This window comes from Lithobates pipiens, unplaced genomic scaffold (genome assembly GCF_037356315.1).
Source record: "Lithobates pipiens isolate NorthernLeopardFrog02 unplaced genomic scaffold, aLitPip1_a1.2 Scaffold_19, whole genome shotgun sequence".
Lineage (NCBI taxonomy): Eukaryota > Metazoa > Chordata > Amphibia > Anura > Ranidae > Lithobates > Lithobates pipiens.
The window spans coordinates 30,490,993-30,510,531 of record NW_027507764.1 but is presented as its reverse complement, the minus strand read 5'-3'; the positions used below and the strand labels follow the sequence as shown (position 1 = coordinate 30,510,531).

The following is a 19,539-nucleotide window of genomic DNA, read 5'->3' as shown; positions in this document are numbered from 1 at the left end:
ATACATTTTGGCTTAAATTTATGACAAAATTAGATTTTATTGGATTTCTTTTAAAACAGAAAAAAGAAAATATTGTGTTTTTTTTTTTTTGTTTTTGTTTTTTTTCCCAAATTTCCGCTTTTTTGCGCTTATATCGCAAAAAATAAAAAATTGAGTCGTGAATAAATACCACCAAAATAAAGCTCTATTTGTGCGAACAAAATGATAAAAATTTCATTTGGGTACAGTGTAGCATGACCGCGCAATTGCCACTGAAAGCGCTAGAGCGATGAAAGCTGAAAATTGGGCTGGGAAGGAAGGGGGCGAAAGTGCCCTGTATTGAAGTGCTATAAGTGCTTAGAGCTTTCTTTTGGTGGTATTTGATCACAAAATGGATGGTTTTATAGCATTTTTATTAATATTTTTTTTTTTATTGTGACTGCTACATTATGGCGGATGCATCGGACATTTTTGGGACCATTGTCATTTATACAGCAATCGGTGCTATTTAAATGCACGGATTCCTGTGTAAATGGCACTGGCAGTGAAGGAGTTAACCACTAGGGGGAGGGGTTATGTGTGACACTTTTTTTTCTTTATTGTAGGGGGGCGTGGCCTGGCATGTGACGTCACTGATCGTCTTTCCCTATAAAAGGGAAGAGGCGATCGGTGACAGCCACACTAGGAAGCAAGGGGAGAGGTTTGTTTACACAGATCTCTCTTCGTACTTCAGCTCTGTGACCCGATCGTGGGACGCCAGAGGCAATCGGGTCCGCTGGTCCCACGGTCACGGAGCCCACGGTTGGGCACTTAAAGAATCATGTACAGGTACGTGATTGTGCCGTTCTGCCGATGTACATCGGCGTGAGGCCGCCCTTAAGCAGGTAATAACATTAAAAAAATCAAACTGTAAGGCTTTTTACAAAACAAAAACATCTCTGTGCTTTTCTAGCAAAAAAATTGCTCTCGTGCTTAAGAGTATGAGCTCTAAAGCTTTCCATACTAGTCATTGCATCCATTTCTAGCAGGTGGTACACACGGTCTTCAAGTTAAGATAATGCAAGAAAAGAAGATCTAGGAAAAATAAATAACACAAAGAAAATCAAAAAATATAATTGGGTTAAGCCAGTAGCCTGATACTGCATGAGAGAGAATTTTAAATGAAGCAGATATAACAATGCGCCTCCATCCCTCATTTATATGAGAAAACTAGGAAGTTGGGGACTTGAAATGAGGTGTGTAGCTCACAACTGGTATGTAGTGTTGCATATGAACATATTCTTAAGCCATATACAGGAAAAAAATAAATAACCCAAAGAAAATCAAAAAATATATAATTGGGTTAAGCCAATATTCTTATGCCGCGTACACACAGTCAGAATTTCCGACAAATGTTGGACGTGAGCTTGTTGTTGGAAAGTCCGACTATGTGCATGCTCCATCGGACATTTGCTGTCGGAATTTCTGACAACAAATGTTTGAGAGCAGGTTCTCAAATTTCCCGACAACAATTGTTGTCGGAAATTCAGATCGTGTGTACACAAGTTGGACGCACAAAGTCCACGCATGCTTGGAATCAAGCAGAAGAGCTACACTGGCTATTGAAATGAATTTTACTTCCGGTTCCGGCGCCGCATGGAGTAGCTGTCCCCTCTCACAGCTCCCGCAGACCGGCCTCTAAATCTGCTCCAAATCTGGCGATTTCGCCCGATCCACCGGCCAGCTAACTTCCCCACGCTACCAGCTCCAGGATGGACCGGTTCGTGGAAAAAACCGGGCCGTGGCCGCCACCGCGCTGCAGGCCGTGCCGCAAATCGAGGCCCCGGCTTCGGCCTACACCGCTCCGGTCACCGCTCCGGCCTGCGCGGCCTACCCGGAGGAGCCAGCGCCAGCCATGGAGGTAGGAGACCCAGCACAAGGCCAAACAACCCCCAAGGCACCCTCTTCCCTACAATCTCCAACCTCCACACATGTACCTGGGCCTGTGGCGCCTGTGACCATGCTGCATTCTCTGCCATCCCCACCGCTGCAGGATCCACAGACAGAGCTTCTGGCACAAGCTGTTGCTGCTCTCCTCTCCCCCATGATAGCTGCCTCTGTTGAGAAAGCTGTCACCCAAGGCATGCATAAATTTCAAGCCCAACTCGGGGAACATGCATCCAGACTCAATGAGGCTGAAAACCGCATCTCTACTTTAGAGGAAGAATTATACCAAACGCAGTCCTTGGAACAAGCTCAGGACAGAACTAACAAATATATCTTGGAAAAGCTCGATGACCTCGAGAATAGGTCCAGGAGGAGCAACCTGCGTTTTGTAGGTATCCCCGAGTCGCTTCACCAATCCGCCCTATCAGACCTGTGTGCAAGCCGCATCCCGGAGGCTCTGGGCCTGGGGGGACCCTTCGTCGTGGAACGAGCACATCGTGTGGGGGCGCCCAACTCTGATCGCAAGTCCCCGCGTCCGATCATTGCCAAATACCTGAATTATTCAGACAAAGCCTCCATTCTGCAGCAGTATCGTCAGTCCAGATCACTTCAGATCGACGGGGTCAAAATTCTGATCTTTGCTGACTATTCAGTGGATGTTTCCAAGAAACGGAAGGCCTTTCAACATATCTGTACGGAACTATTCCAACGGCAGATGAAATTCACTCTGGCATTTCCGGCAATCTTACGGATCAAAGCACCCAACGGAGAACAGCTCTCTTTTCAAGACCCAGACGATGCATCACGTTTTCTGAAATCGCTACGCTCGGGCCCTCCACTCAGCCCGGCTCCCAAAGCGGCCCCAGTCAATAGAGCCCTTGACCAGAGGAGCCCACGGAAGGATTCCCCCAAGCGCTTCAGGGCCTCAGGTCCAGCTCCTCACGCTCTCAACCCACGTTGATGAACCCCAGGACCTTGTTACCTTTTTGTCTTCCCTCCCTTTCAGGGACGAAGCTTCACCTACCACCCGTTTTCTCATGGTAGAAGTGGCTTCTGCATGAATCAATCCCCTCCTGGGCCACTTGCGCTATGCATGCGCTCCTCAGGTAATATTTGACCAGGGCCGTGACTGGCCCCGTACTCTACATTGACTGAACTTATGTCTTTTACCGTGCCCCATATGTCTTCGGCTTCTGGTTGTTCTTTTATTGTCCTATTATAACTGTTTTCCTCAATGTTTGTGTTTTTATTTTCTCTCAGGTTATACCCACTTGTTCCCCCTGTGGATTCTTCTGTGCAGACCATCTCACTTCGTTCTGATCCTTGCCTGGGTTGACGGCATGCCGTGCTTTTTTTTTTTTTTTTTTTTTTTTTTTTTTTTTTTTTTTAGGGCAGCCATTTCTATGTCAGTTCGGAGGCCTGGTTCTGGGAGCTGGTCTACACAGTGACCCCCATGCGGAAAAAAGTGAAGTTCACAGTGAGTTGTTTTTACTTTCTTTGTTGTTATGCTTGGCACATTTGCCGCTCCCTTCCCCGCCCCTTCCTTCTACTTATTCCCACAGCTGCACTTTTCCTCAAATTACTCTCCCTTGCTGCTACCTTATCAGGGGCTGCCCTAGCCCTATCTGGAGCAAAGCTCCTGTTATTACATGCCCCGGGTCCTCCCTACTACATGGTACTACTAATCCGCACTGTTACCGCTTTTAACGCTCCACCATGCTACAAGTAGTCTCGTGGAACGTTAAAGGGCTTCGTTCCTCCAACAAACGTCTGAAGATACTGCGACACCTCAAGAGACTCAAAACAGACGTAGCGCTGCTACAAGAAACCCATCTCTCCTCATCGGACTTTGTTCGGATGAGGAATCTCTGGGTGGGTGAGGTGGTAGGTTCTGAGGCCGTAGGCCGGAAAGCAGGGGTTCTTATTCTTATTAATAAGAATCTTCCTTGTAAGATCCTATCTACGGACACAGACCAACAGGGCAGACTCCTCACGATCAGGGCCCTCATAGGGACCAAGGAACTTGCTATTACGAACGTCTATGCCCCCAATAGCCCCACAAAACCTTTTTTCAGCGCATTGACTAGTTGGCTCCTGCGCTTCCCCCCACCTCCCGCATCTGGTGGGGGGCGACTTCAATTCCGTTACCCACCCGGTAGATGACAAATCCTCATCATTGCGCCCCATACTCTGTTCGACTGTTACTATTCCCACGAGCCTGGCAATGACTATGGAATCCCTTCACCTACATGACATTTGGCGACTACACCACCCGACCGACCGAGAATTTTCCTTTTACTCTTATCCCCACAATGTCTTTTCTAGGATTGACTATTTTTTTAGTTCTAATGACTTAATCCCCTTCCTTCCGACAGCGGAAATCCATGATATAGCCATATCAGATCATGCTCCGATATCAGTGACTCTAGAGACCCCCGACATACACCCCAATCCCAAAATTTGGCGTTTCCCCTCCTATTTGCAGCACAATGCAGATTTTCAAGCTTACATGACGAAAGAATGGGCATCATATTCACAGACGAACGCAATACATGCTGACAACCCACACTTGTTTTGGGACGCAGGTAAGGTGTTCCTTAGGGGACGCATTATCTCTTATGCCTCCTCATTCAAGAAACACGCTCAGTCTCAATACAAAGCCCTACAGTTCCAGATTACATCAGGCCCAGCGAGCACTCTATGCCTTAAACTCCCCCGAAAATCGCGAGGCCTGGCATACAGCCAAGCAGTCATTTGACACTTGGGCCGAAACCTTGGAAAACACTAAACATGCTCACTTCGACGCCACTCTACACAAATTTGGCAATAAGGCTGGCAAGCTTCTTGCCAGACTATGCAAGGGAACCTACCGCCCCACGGTCATATCGTCGCTACGCGACCCCGATGGCACAGTCGCGACTACTCCAAAGGGCATCAATGCGGCGATGCTCCGCTTTTATTCCTCCCTATATGCGGCGGACCCTATTGACCGACCCACTGCTCGCGACTTCCTCGACGAAGTACAATTGACCCGAGTATCTCCCGCTCAACTCGATTCGTTAAACGCCCCCATTTCCCCCTCGGAGATATCCGATACGATTCGTAAGCTAGCTTCCTCCAAAGCCCCAGGCCCCGATGGCCTATCAGGCGAGTTTTATAAATCTTTAAACGCACTTCTAACCCCGACCCTGGCCGATGTCTACCAACATATATGGTCTGGTGGCTCCTATCTCCCGTCCGGTAACCAAGCAATTATTAAGCTGTTAGAAAAAAAGGGTAAAGACCCACAAGAGCCTGGGTCATATAGACCCATCTCGCTTCTAAACCTTGACGTCAAAATTCTTTCCAAAATAATAGCTAATAGACTGGCTGACATCATCCCCTCCCTGATCCACTCCGCCCAGTCAGGTTTTGTCAAGGGCAGAACGGCAACTATCAATATCAGGAAGGTGATGATGGCACTAGAACATGCCAGATGTCACCCTACCAGCGATCTAGCCATTATCACTCTAGATGCCGAAAAGGCTTTTGACAATGTAAATTTTGAATGGCTATCCATGGTACTGGGGGATATGGGCTTCACCGGACCATTTCTACACCTGATCAGCTCCATGTACACATCCCCTGCAGCCAGACTGGTGGCCGCTGGCCTCCTCTCGGATGAGTTCCGGCTACATAAGGGAACCAGACAAGGCTGCCCCCTGTCTCCACTCCTCTTTAATCTGGCCTTGGAGCCACTATCCAGATACCTGACATATAAAGCTCCGCTACACGGGATCGAAATCGGGTCGCACGAATTAAGAACCTCCCTCTTTGCTGAGGATGTCCTGATATTCTCCGCCAACCCTTCAACAGATATGCCCACAATTAAATCCTTATTTGACCGTTTCAGACAGTGCTCAGGACTGCGTATTAACTACTCCAAGAGCGAAATACTCCCCCTGGGATCCCTTCCACCCCCGACATGGGCAAACCACTCCATTTTCAAAGTAGCCAGAACCCATATCACGTACTTGGGCATTAAGATAGGGAGGCTCTCCTCATCTCTCTACCACCTGAACTACCCCCCCCTCTTTGCCAAACTTATACAGGAATTAGACAACTGGATGGATCTGCCTCTTTCGCTCTTGGGAAGGTGTCACCTGGTAAAAATGGTCAGCTTTGCACGCCTCCTGTATCCCCTTCAGACGATACCCTTACTCCTTAGACATAAGGATACAAAACTTTTAAACTCAGCAATCTCTAAATTCCTGTGGCGAGGCAAGAGACCCCGCATAGCCTTCTCTAAACTTCACCTTCCCAGGAGCGAAGGGGGTATTAGCCTTCCCAATCTTAGAATGTATAACCTAGCATGTCTTTTGAGGGTAGGTCTAGACTGGATATCCCAAAAATCCCGCTGCTCTAATTACCCACTGGAAGCTGCAATGACCCATCCTTACTCCCTAGCTGCTCTTCTCCACTGCAAATGGAAACGATTAGATCCGTCATTGCAACACAACCTTTTACTGAGAGACACGGCTATTGCCTGGAGAGAAACACGGAAGAGCCTTAAGCTGTCCCCCTTCATTTCTAGACATCTCCCGACACAAGGCAACCCGCACTTTACCCCGGGGTTGGACCGCCAACCCTATGAAACATGGCGTCAACAGGGCCTCGACACCTTCTTCTCCTTATGTGACCCGGACTCTGGTCGAGCACTTCCCTTCCGCCGGCTAGCTGTCAAGTTCTCCTTGCCGGATTCCTCCGCCTTCCACCATGGCCAATGCCTCAGCTACTTGCAGAGCGGAACATGCAAGATTCCAATCCTCTTTCATCGAAGTACTTCTCCACAAAGACTCCTATGGCATCTCTGATATTTACAAACCTCTACTACTGAATACTACACCCTCTCTGGAATCTTCCTCGGTCTCTAACTGGGCCAAAGATTTCCCAAGTACCGATATTGTGGATAAGATCCTACACGGACTCCAAACAGTCTATAATTTGGTACCAAATGAAACTTGGAGGGAAACCCAACTAAAAATCGTACATCGAGCGCACATACCTTTTCTACATTCCTCACCTTCGTGTCAATCTGCTGCTTCTTTGTGCCCTCTATGCCAGCATCCGAGACCCTCCCTTACCCACCGCTATCGGTCTTGCCTGGTCATCTCCTCATTCTGGGATGGAATTTTGGCTTTTATTTTCAAGATAACACTCCTGAAACTCCCCAAGGACCCGCTACTCCTTATCTTTGGGTATTGGGACCCCAAACTACTCCCCTGGTCGGCTACCCCCACACCTCTGGGCAAGGAGTGGGCCTTGCTCTGCTTGTTACTCGCTAGTAGAACCATCCTAGCCAACTGGGCAACCACGACTAAACCCTCTGTTCCACAAGTAGACAGAACTTATGCATCTCCTCTTTCGGGACAAATTGAATACTAGCTTTCTCCACGCCAAAGCCAAACTACGTTTTCACAACAGATGGGGCTTCTATATGGCATCTAGACTCACCCCACAGGAACGAGCCCACCTTGAGGACCACTCCTTCATCCATAAGGGACACGCGCCAACGGCGATAATCGCTGCAACCTGAAACCGTACCAAGCGGGTCTCTGTGCTCCTGACTCTCTCTCCCCCCACACAGGGACTCTTCACCTTCCATGGACAGCCGGGCTCTGTGCAGCACCTCTCTCTCCCCCCCCCCCCCCCCCCCCACTATGCAATGAACTGCACCTGCTACTGACCGCTCCCCCCCCCCCCCCCCCCACGGTTATTTTATTTCATATTTATTTTATTTCATATTCAGTATATACTTTATTTTATCCTGTAGTTCGCTTTTATAAAACACACCAGGTTACCTTCTGACCTCCAGATCCATCCAGTTGAAGCTTCCCCTTCTCCCCTCTTCGGGGAGAATGGTTAGTCTTCCCTTAAGCTATGTACACACTGTTTAGTTACTACCAAACCCTAAGCTGTATGATTGTTTTCACTCGATCTTTCTATTTCAATGAGAAAATTTTCGCCTTTGTATTATGTACAATTTGTTCTATGCCTTTTTCAATAAAATTTTATTAAAAAAAAAAAAAAAAAAAAAAAAAAAGAAATGAATTTTTCTTGGCTCGTTGTATGTCACCGCGTTCTTGACGTTTGCAATTTCCTACAACAGTTGTGTGACCGTGTGTATGCAAGACAAGTTTGAGCCAAGATCCGTCGGGGGGAAATCCATGGTTTTGTCGTGGGAATGTCCGATCGTCTGTATACGGCATTTAGTCTGGAGTATTCAGTACACCCAAGGTGCTGAGGCATAGAAATCTACCATAACAATAAGATCAACCCTGAGTGGTCTCAGTCTACACCCAACAAACAATAGCCAGAGGGGGAGATGAGAACAATGGTGACCGGATTTAGTAATTGCAGTAAACCAACCATAGAGGAGATCACCTAGATTAACATTTGACAATGGCTTCCAATCCAACACTGAAACAATAGTAGAGGTGTTGTATACATTTTATGAAGATGTATCTTAATATGTATTGCCATAGTGCCTCCCAGTGTTAGTTCTCCCACAACCCGCTCTAAAGATCTGACTGGGGCAGACTGAAGCTCGACAGAAAATGGCTTCCATTTCCACCAACAATGTTTGCAGTTTTGTATGCCTGGAAACGATACCACCAACTAATATTGAGTGTTAAAAATAATAGGTATGCCAGAAAAAAACTTAAAATGCGTCACATTCTGATCCACTGACTGTATACACTAGAACGTTTTTTACATTGCACAAAAAAACAAACGCAACTATAATTTATTCACAACTGTATTCACTTTAAGCATCTTCTATAAAAATGTAATTTTTCAAAAAATGTGGATAACTAAAAAGTGTAGTTTACCAAAATTCCTTGGGCTAATTTTTTGCTTTAATTTCATACAAATACAATGCATTTTAAATGAATCAAGTCAGAATAAACTAACAAAGCAAGGCTTTTTTCACAATGGTTTAATCTGCCAACCCACAAACAATATTTCTCTTTCGTTCATTGACGGACACCGCTCCAGTAATCTTGACTATAGGGTTATTACGCCACTTTCAGGAGAGGACTAGGCAGAACATGCAATACATGTGAAAAACAGAACTTTACAGTTCTGGGCAGGGGGTGTTCCCTCTAGTAATAACCCCTCAGCCTGCTTCCTGCAGCTCAGTTTTTTTTGCTTAGTGAAGGACCTAGGCTCCCTGTGGGACCATCGGTCCTGGGATTTTCAGGATTTTTGCCTTTTGTGCAAGATTTTAAGATCCTGTGATCTGCTATCAACAGCCGGCTGGGTGACAGGCTGGATAATCTAGATCTTTGTAGTCTATCCCAGCCTGGTCTTTGAGCATGTGCAGACCCTAGCTACGCACTGGGTCAGGCTCGACATGTCCTTCAGGCTCCAGGGGCAACAGGTGAGTGCAACACTCAGGAGCACACATATGACCGGACTACTAATGTCCTTGACACAGTGTGCCGTGGCCAGCAGCCACCCCATACTGCTCGGGTGTAAAAGAATTAGTTGGTATAAAGATGCCAGGGCAGCCGCTCACACTAACTTTCAAGCGTCTATGACCAACAGGACCATAAATTGGACTATACCGGTACCTGATAATTGACAGAGGACAAGCTAATAAAATGTATACAATTTTTAATAGGGACACAAAAGGAACAATTACACACCGTACTGCTCGGAAGTGGGCCTGTGATGGGATGTCCCCAGCTCGTCCGAATGGTAAGTATAGCTCTTCCTTCCTGAGATTGAGCGACTGGGCATTCCCTGGGAGGTCGATTAGGGGGTGCCTCTCCTCCCTCTCTTCTCTCCCTGTCCCTATTCCCCCCCCCCCCTCCCGTGGGAATGCTGCATGACTGGGCTGCTGAGCGGTGTGTACCTGAGCCAGGGGGCCTCTGACCTTAGATTGGGGGCTGTGCTGGGTGTCAGTCTCTGGTCTCTCCGCTGGATGTCTGGAGGCTCTACATGTGCTGATCGCCACAGCATTGTTCTGCCTCCATTATCTCTGTTCATTCACTGTGTACAGTTGCTTGTGGGCCATTTTCTGTAATTGTCGTTTTTTTTTTTTTTTTTTTTTATGCAGGGTGGCCGGTGTCAGACACTTACTGAATGGGCAAAACTTTTGCACTGTGAATTGGAGAAGCAGCAGGCTACTCTTGTCTGCGTGGAAGTTAGTGCATGGCCTTAAGTACGTTTGTGACGTGGCCCTGGATACGCTTCCCTTGCTCTTCAGGGCTTCACTGTCAGCAGTGGTACTGCAGCGCCTGATTTGGCTAAAATGCTGATCTGCGGACCAGGCATTTAAAAAAGCCTTGACAGATCTACCCTTCCTTGGTGAGCAGCTATTTGGAGCCTCGTTGGATGACATTAAGAATGTCACAGGTGAGAAGAGCACCTTGCTCCCACAGGCCAGGAAGAGTAAGGAGCCACACCGCAGGTAAGGGCCCTTATTTTCTGCTCAAAAGAGGCTTTTTCATCTATCCGGGACTTCGGCTAAATGCTCCCAGTCTGACAGGGTGACTACTGAGGGACAGAACTGTCCCTGGACTTGTAAGCCTAACAAGCCTTCGAACATGCGGTAGCACTTTTGAAGGATTGCCCCCACCCGTCACTCAGGTGGGGGGGGGTCACCTTCGGGAGTTTGCAGCCCGGTAGGCCTCTCGGCTGTCTGACCAATGGCCCTGCGAACTGATTTCATTGGGCTGCAAGATAGAGTTCCTCTCTTGGCCACCAAAAGGATTCTCTCTTCCCCCCCCCCAGCATACCCTTACTCCCGGCTCGCCGGGAGGCCCTATTGGGGGCAGTAAGGGACCTGCTAAGCCACAAGGGGTTCTACTGCAATCTGTTTGTAGTCACCAAAAAGGAAGGGGTACGTCCAATCTTGGACCTGAAAGCCCTCAATTGCTTTGTAAAAGTACAGAGGTTCAGAATGGAATCGGTTTGCTCAGTTGTCTCTGCACTCCATCATGGGGACTCCCTGGCATCCTTGAACATACCCATATGCCTCGGGCATCAGAGGTTTCTGCGATTTTCAGTAGGGGAAGCCCACTACCAGTTTGTGTCTCTCCCCTTTTGGCTTGGCTTCAGGACCCCGAGTCTTTACCAAGGTATCGGCTACAATTTTGTCATTGTTGCGACAATGCGGGATCGCAATCCTGGGTTACCTAGTGGATCTCCTCCTGAGAGCAGCTTCTGCCTCAGAATTAAGAGGATGTGGCGATCACCAAGCAAACCCTGCAGGAATTTGGGTGGCTTTTGAACCTAAAGAAGTCGGTGCTTGTGCAGACTCAGTGCCTGGAGTACCTAGGCTTACTGCTGGACTCCGTGGAAACTGCAGACTCTCAGAGCTGCGGTGAAGCTGTTGCTGAACCACAGGTGGTCATCCTCTGCGCTTCTGCATGCGAGTCCTGGGCCTCATGGTGGCCTCCTTCAAGGCGGTACTGTAGGCCAAGTTTCACACGAGTCTTGCAGAAGGAGATATTGTGAAAGTGGGACAAATCTCCTTCATATCCCTGGATTGGCAGATTCCGGTGAGCCAGTCAGTCAGGGACTCCCTGCTCTGGTGGCTGAGATCCCCGGAACTTTGGTCCTACCTCTGCATTGGACAGTGATCACAATGGATGCCAGCGAGACCGGCTGGGGGGGAGTACTGTGGGTACAGTCGATCCAGGGCCTCTGGTCGGGGGGGGGGGGGAATCCAAGTTGCCGATCAATGTGCTTGAGCTCTGAGCGATCGGGCTATGCCTCTTCCACATGGTCGTTGAGACTGAGGGCGTCCGATCAGGATCCAGTCAGACAACGCCACAGTGGTGGCATATGTCAACCATCAAGAAGCTTGGCTGCAGCGTGGGAGGTCGCTCACATCCTTCGGTGGGCAGAGCGACGTACCGGACCTTTCAGCCATTTACATCCCGGGAGTAGAAAACTGGCAAGCGGACTATCTAAGTCGCCAGATGCTGGACCCAGGAGAAAGGTTATTGCATCTGGAGGTGTTCGGGCTTCTGTGCCTGCGGTGGGGCACACCAGACGTGGATCTCCTGGCCTCCCGACTCGATCGGAAGGTGCCTAGGTTCATATGCAGGACAAGAGATCCTTGGGCGTACACTCGTATGCGTTGGTGGCTCCATAGGATCAGTACTGCCTTTCCTCTGCTAAAACTTTTACCACGTCTGCTCCGCCCAGGGGATTCCAGTGATTGCCCCAGATTGGCCTCAGCATCCCTAGTATGCCTGGTTGTGGACACTCCCTGGTGGCTACATGTTGAGGGCACAAATCTTCTCGGAAGATATACAATCGTACATGGAAGGCCGATTTCTCCACGTGTGAGGAGATTGCGTGGCGTCCACGCACTTATTCAGTTTCCAGTATCCTGCTGTTCCTACAGCAATGGGTAGACCAGAAATTTGCTTTAAGCACCATTAAGGGACAGATATCAGCTTTCGCTTTTTTTTTTTTTTTTTTTTCCCCCCCCCCCCCCCCAACGACCTCTGGCACCTCACTCTCTAGTGGGCACTTTTGTACAAGGGGTCTGGCATGTAGTACCTCCGGTGCATACACCCTTGCCCTGTGGGATCTGAACCTGGTGCTATCGGCACTTCAGAAACCGCCCTTTGAGAACATCAGGGAAATTCCCTTGTTGACTCTCTCAGAAAGTGGTCTTCCTAGTGGCCATTACATCGGCCAGGAGGGTTTCGGAACTGGCGGCCTTGTCTTGCAAGTCGCCCTATCTGGTTATCCACAAGGATAAGGTGGTGTTGTGTCCGCAACCTTCTTTTCTACCGCAGGTGGTTTTGGCTTTTCACATCAATGAAGACATTGTGTTACCATCTCTGTGTCCTAAACCGACACATCATAAGGAGGTGGCCCTTCATTCCCTGGACATGTTCCAGGGTATATTTGTCTACCACGTCTCCCTTCCAGAAGTCAAACTCTCTCTGTTTCGGTAACTGGTCCGAAAAAAGGGATGGCAGTCTCGTCGGCCACCATTTCCAGGTGGATCAGACAGATTGTGGTCCATGCCTACGCCTTGAAGGGGCAGGTGCCCCCCCTTGCCTGTCACGGCCCATTCCACCAGGGCAATTGGGACCTCTTGGGCTTTCCAACATCATCAAGCGTCAGTCGCTCAAGTGTGTAAGGCGGTGACTTGGTCGTTCATTCACACCTTTACAAAGTGGATGTAAGCACATCGTCTGATGCCTGCTTCGACTGCAAAGTTTTGCAGGTGGCCGTGTAATGTTGCAATTCTACACTTTCTTCTGTTAAGAAAAAGTTATATTTGAGTATTAATGCACTGTTGCATTTGTTGACCGCAAGTTCTAATGCGGTTAGTAAGATGGTGACTCCTCTGTTAGGGAGCACCGCTGGTTGTGGGTGAAGTTATATTACGGTTCCCACCCCTCGTTATGACACTGCTTGGGGACGTCCCTACGGTCAAGATTACTGGAGCTGTGTCCGTTTAATGAACGAAATAAGTATTTTACGGTGAGTACAAAAATCCTATTTTTCTTACATCATTAACAGAATAAACAATTTGGAACATATACACAAACCAAACACACTTCCTGTTCAGTCTATAATCCCTATTAAACCAGATTTTAATGATTCTTCCATCTTCCAATATACTTTTTTACATAAAATTTCAGTGTGTGTGTGTGTGTGGATAGATAGATAGATAGATAGATAGATTCTACCTCCTAGAGTTATTCTAATAACCCCCCCAAAAATGTAATTTTACATTTTTTCATAAGCAGATCTAGGGGTTGTGGTGAAGCTATTGTATAACCAGTGGTAATGGGATCAGACACTTAAGCGGAGATCCATCCACATCAACATTTTTTGGGGTACAGTATAAGGACCTGAATATGGAAATCCAGCAATCTAATAATTTTACAAGGCAATTCTCAGTCATGTTCTATTATCCAACCTAATACAGAGTAGCTGGGTATTTGCTTTATTTCCTCCACATTGGCTCTATTGTCCATATGCCTTGCTAAATAAGTTCTGGTGGCATGGTGTACACCGGTGAGCTCACCTCCTTATTCTCTTCCCCCCCCCCCCCCCAAAAAAAAACTATGCATTTTACCCATGTCATGTTCTTCATTTTTAAAGAATTTGCCCCCAATGTGATCTGTGTCTGTCACAAAGGCACACACTCAGTGTTTTTTTTTGTTTTGTGATATCGGTGAACATTTTAGAGTAAAGTGGACAGATTATGGAAACAAAACACAACAAATACCATGTGACAGTAAAGATACAAATATCATCATAATTTCAAGGAAAATTCCTTCAGATCTCTCCAATGAACATATAAATGTCGGAGCACATGGGGGATTCTTGGCAGTTCCATTCTACTAAAAATTACTAGTAATGCAGCGCCATAGCAGAAAAGTGTGTTTTATCCTCGCATTGTATATGTAAATCCTCCACTTGTATAAGATTAGTGTACACTACAAGAGTCTGCAAAGAATTTGTGAAGATTTTGGTGATCAAGAATTTTTGTTGTTTAAAGAATAACTTCAAAATCAGGGCCCACTCCCAAAGAATTTCAACCTTTTATGGCAGTTTATTTTGCGCCCCCCCCCCCACTTTTTTAGTCTCTAAGATGAATATAATTCTATGCTACTTTTAAGATTGTATACTGTATGTGTTTATACAGATGTTTTATACGTGATCTTAAAAAATAGAATTATAGTTAAAGCATGCCAATGTATTTGACTTTAACATTTTAGAATGTTTGGACTGTAGTGGCTTGGGTGTTTTTTTTTTATTTTTTTTTTCCCACTACATAATCATTTTTATTAGATAATAGTTATTATAATCCTTCAGATTACTTATTTTCAGGCTCAGGTTTCAACCCTCCACAAAACAAAAACAGAATACACAAACCCCATTGATATGGATCTACCTGCTCCACCCTTCTAGATCTCTTTCCAAAGTCTCCAGTCATATGTTACTGAGCAGCTCCCGTGTGTTGGCCAATCAGGTTCTCCCATTAATTGGCAAAAGCCACTCTCTGCCCACATATAAACCCCACATGCAGTATATCCAGTCCATATGTTTACAGATCTTACTTTTACTTGAAGCAAAAGTGAGTTTGTATTTTCTATTGACTACTTCATCCCAGAAATATATCAAGAAGAATTCACACGTTGGGAAGTCTACAAAGATTCCTCTAGTGAAGACCCAGTAAGATACCATCTGCACCTTCATTTTCTCAGGTTACTCATAGTTTTCTCTAAAATGTTAGGATCTTTCTTTTAGAACCTGTTGTCTACTCTCTGGAACCTATACTTGGCAGTGAGCTAAATAGGCAAACTCTTTAATGTATTTTAAATTTAGATTTTTATTTTTATTTATTTCTCTTGCCATGTATGATGGGAGTAGAGATTCATGCACTGATTGGAAATACACATTATCTTGCAAGATTTATTTATTTTTTAATTTAACCAACCTCATACATGGAGATGTTCTGTCTTCATATAGGTATTAAGTAAAATTTGAACTGTGAAATCTTAGGTTATTTGATAATCTCCATGATCCTACAGTTGGGTGTGAAAGCACAATCCAAATTTTTTTTTTTTTTTTTTTTTTTTTTTAAATAGTAATTTGGGTTCCAAGTTCCACCATTCCAATTTGTTTTTAATTTACACGGGAGTGTTATTTAATTTCTCTTATTCTTATTGTTACAATACCAGTGACATTTACACCTCTATTAACTAGAATGTTCATAAATTTTGACCAGCCACTCTCTACTAGTACTGTAGTTTAGAGATCAGCTTCAACCATAACCCATTTCTTGGTTTGTAATCTGTCCGCTTTTACCTGTCATATGTATCCATCACCGGGGATGACACCGAACATAGATTGGACTTGATGGAATTTTTTACCCCTCACTTACTATGTAACTATGATATTGTCAAACCATGAATCAGACCGAGACAGAAGTACAATTTTATATTGCACTTTTTTATTAAATAAAAAGGTAAATAGAAAAAGTGTAGTCAAAGCATAGCCAGAGTCCAGTAACCGGATCATGTAGTCAGCCAGTCCAGAGTTCAATAACGAGATTGGGTAATCAGCCAGGCCAGAAGTCAGGGATCCAAGTAGAGCAACAGCAAGCAGGATAAGGAGCCAGATGGGATGTCAGCAAGCCAGTCTTTAAACAGAACCACAGGAGATGGTTTCTTGTGACATGACCAAGGCGAAGGCATAGATGAAGTGAGCTGGACAGCTTTAAGTAGGCAGGTCAGATGAGTAGGATCAGGAACAGCTGGTAACTGGAAAGAAGAGCTGGCAATTGGCCGACAGCTGAGCAGCCAGCCCAGAGAAGAAAGGGCTAAGCCAGCTCTGATCAACGCTCTCCACTAACACAACCGATTTGTTGAAGGGAGTTCAAATCCCTTTCCAGTCTGACAATAGAGAAACCCATATGCAGTTTAAGATTAAATGGCTTCTCCTCCAATTTCATTGCATGGCCATATGTCTTCTTAAGCTACCTGAGAATGAATAGTGTTCCCCTATGCTAGAATCGCCAATGAGATATATTTTTATATTGCCATAATAATTTAATACGTGTATTGTTTGTAGCCGTTCCTTGTAACTGAGGTCCTCCGTCCCCCTTATTAGCTTTTGTTTTCCTTCTCTGGACTCTCTCCAGTTCCAGCACACCCTTCCTGAGGACTGATGACCAGAACTGGATCGCATACTTCAGATGTGGCCGAAAGAGTCATTTAAAGTGCTAGAATTCTAGTTTTCTCTTGTGCTTAATGCTGTTTTATTATAGATTAATGTCAAATAAAACTAATTTGTATTCCCTAATGTGATTCCAGAATGGCTTCTAACATTGAGGAGGTCACCAAGAACACTGCAAAGAATCTCCTTGAGCTCATCTCCGAAAACCTGAGGATGATGGAGGTTACTGACTACTTTGACTACTTTAAAGAGCTTGGGAGAGGAGCATATGGAAAGGTTCTGCTGGCCAAACATTTGGGTTCAGGTAAACTTTGCAGCTTAATTCATGTAAAGAAAATATTTTTATTTTAATCAGTTGTGCTTCTAAATTAGTGTAGCAAATCTGAAAAAAAAAAATAACTAATAGGTAGTTTCTGTGGTAATCGGGTACCTTGAATCACTAGAGGGCAAACTACAGTGAGCAAGTCTTCTATAATGTGTAAGTATTATAGTCAATGTTCTGGGGCTCCTCTGGGGATTTAGTTCTATTCAGTGTAAAACATCAAAAAGTTTGAGCAGATGCCTAGAGGGTCTCTACTTTTAAGCTGAGATATGTGTGACATCCAATATCTAAGCATCTGCAGAAAATTTCCAACGCTTTGAGCAGCATTCACGTTTTCCAAGCAACCCCCTCACTTCCAGTTTTTAGTGATGATTATGGATCTTAATAAGGCAGTGCTTTAGCTTTACACAAGCTTTTAACTAAATTTAGTAGTGTGGGTTTTTATTTATTTTTTTTGTGCTTCGTCATTGTCAGGTTTATGATGCTCATTATCATAATTTTGATTTTAATGTTTCTCCCTCTTTCCAACAGATGAGTTGGTGGCTTTGAAGCTGATGAGCAAGGAGACAACTTCAAAGGACAACTTCCTAATGGAATATGGGATGTCTCTTAGTCTCAGCAGCCATCCAAATATCATTGCAACCCACGAGATCGTTTTCCATACCAGCAGTGACTATGTCTTTGTCCAGGAGGTGACACCAGCTGAAAATCTTCTGTCGATAGTAAAGCCAAGTGTAAGTTTGTACTAGAAATTGAATGATACTTCAAAAGTTATAGTTTCTATCCATTGTTCCTTTTTAAAGCAATTCTGAGGTTTAAGGAATGTTGATGGGACATATAATGAGCATAAGACTGTTATTTTAGGTATGCGACTCACTTGGTTGTGAAGCAAAGTTAAGATGGAGTAAGGTGGGTTAAGATGGATCTTACACCATTAATAGAAGCTCCACTTTGCATGCAGGTTTCATTTTAAGTATACTCCTTGTGTACGCAGCTATAGATTTATGTTCTGTTTCACTGTGCAAGAGATAAGATGAGTTTTTTGTTGGGTAACATTTTGCCATGTTTGTATCTAGTGACTAATTTTTGTTTTTTTATTTTTTTCTACAGGTTGGTTTGAATGAAGACATGGTGAAGAGTTGTGTTCCACAGATCGCGAATGCTTTGGACTTTATGCATAGCAGAGGAATGGTCCATCAGGACATTAAACTAGACATTTTTGCTTATGGACATGGAATGTAATAATGTCAAACTGGCAGATTTTGGACTGACAATGCTCCAGGGAACTCAATTGCCCTTTATGCCCTGGTTTATACCATACTCCGTTCCGGAACTATGTACCCTAAAACAAGGGGAAGAGTTGCTGCTGCACCCGAGCATTGACATCTGGGCCTTTGGTGTAGTGGTATACACAGCTATGACAGGGTCCTTCCCCTGGAAAGAAGCAGGGGGTCATGCCCTCGTGTATCAGAACTTTGTTTGGTGGCAAATGAAGAAGGATCTGACCTTGACACCAAGAAAGTGGCGACAATTCTCTATTGAAGCCAGGCAAATGTTCTGGGACATGTTGGCCCTCAATGCCTCTGAGAGGTGTTCTGCTTTGGATGTGTTAAAATATGTCCACCTGCTTTGGAAAACAGAAATGCCTCCAGAAAATATATCCAGGAATACAGTAGTACATGTGACATAACTGAGTGCAGGATGTCCATTGTGAAGCCTTATCACTTGTGTCTTCTAGATAAAAAGATAATCCCCCTCAATATTGGAGGAGGTGGAAATCATTTAACATGCTTTCAGTCACCTATTAATTACAAGGTGGATGTGTTGGATGTACTCTGGGCCTTGCACAAGCCTCATGTCCTATGTGAAGCTAAGACATATTAGAAGACTGTTGACTTTTTTTCTGTAAATCTTTAACTGCTAGATATATCTGCACAAACTTATGTTTTTCTTATTTATTTTTCCAATTTTTCTTCTATTTTACTATTCCTTGTCAAGTGTAAGAAAATTTGAGTTTTTTTGTAATTGTTCCATAGCAGGCGTGTATGGCAAGTATATTTTTGTCATGATTCAAATAAAGATCTTAATTACTCTGTTGCAGTGGACTGAGGAATTGTTGGATACATTAATGGAATAATTTTAGGTTACCGAGCCAGAGATCAGCAAGTCCCCCACCTAGCTGCACAGTTTAGTAAAGTTTACTATCCTGTGGTTACTCCTCCTGTGCATTGGGTGGTGCTCTTGTGCTTCTTCACCTCTAGTTTATTGAATATTACATAATTATGTTTTAACAAGAATATGACTATTTATTATTACTACCAACATTTACTACTACATGTCTGGAAAACCTCTACTTCTATAATGTTCCGGTGTACAGATTTGGATTTGACTTTTTTTTTTTTTTTTTTTTTTACTGTTAACTTCAATAAAAAAAAATTGTAATATCTAGCAGGTGAAATGATGGGCTCCAGTGATTGATACGTACAAACTGTTCCAGATTTGCTTGGACAGTCCTACTTTTTATTGATTTTGGAAAAATGAACAATTGTGTATCTATCACAGGGTGGTGTCTGTGGATACACTGATAGAAAAAATGCCGCGTC

The 19,539-nt window shown here is 44.9% G+C and overlaps 1 pseudogene; it reads left to right on the top strand.

The window, feature by feature from the left end:
- The first annotated feature begins 16,752 nt into the window (after positions 1–16,752).
- Positions 16,753–18,626, top strand: LOC143997988 (serine/threonine-protein kinase SBK1-like; annotated as a pseudogene).
- The last annotated feature ends 913 nt before the right edge of the window (positions 18,627–19,539 follow it).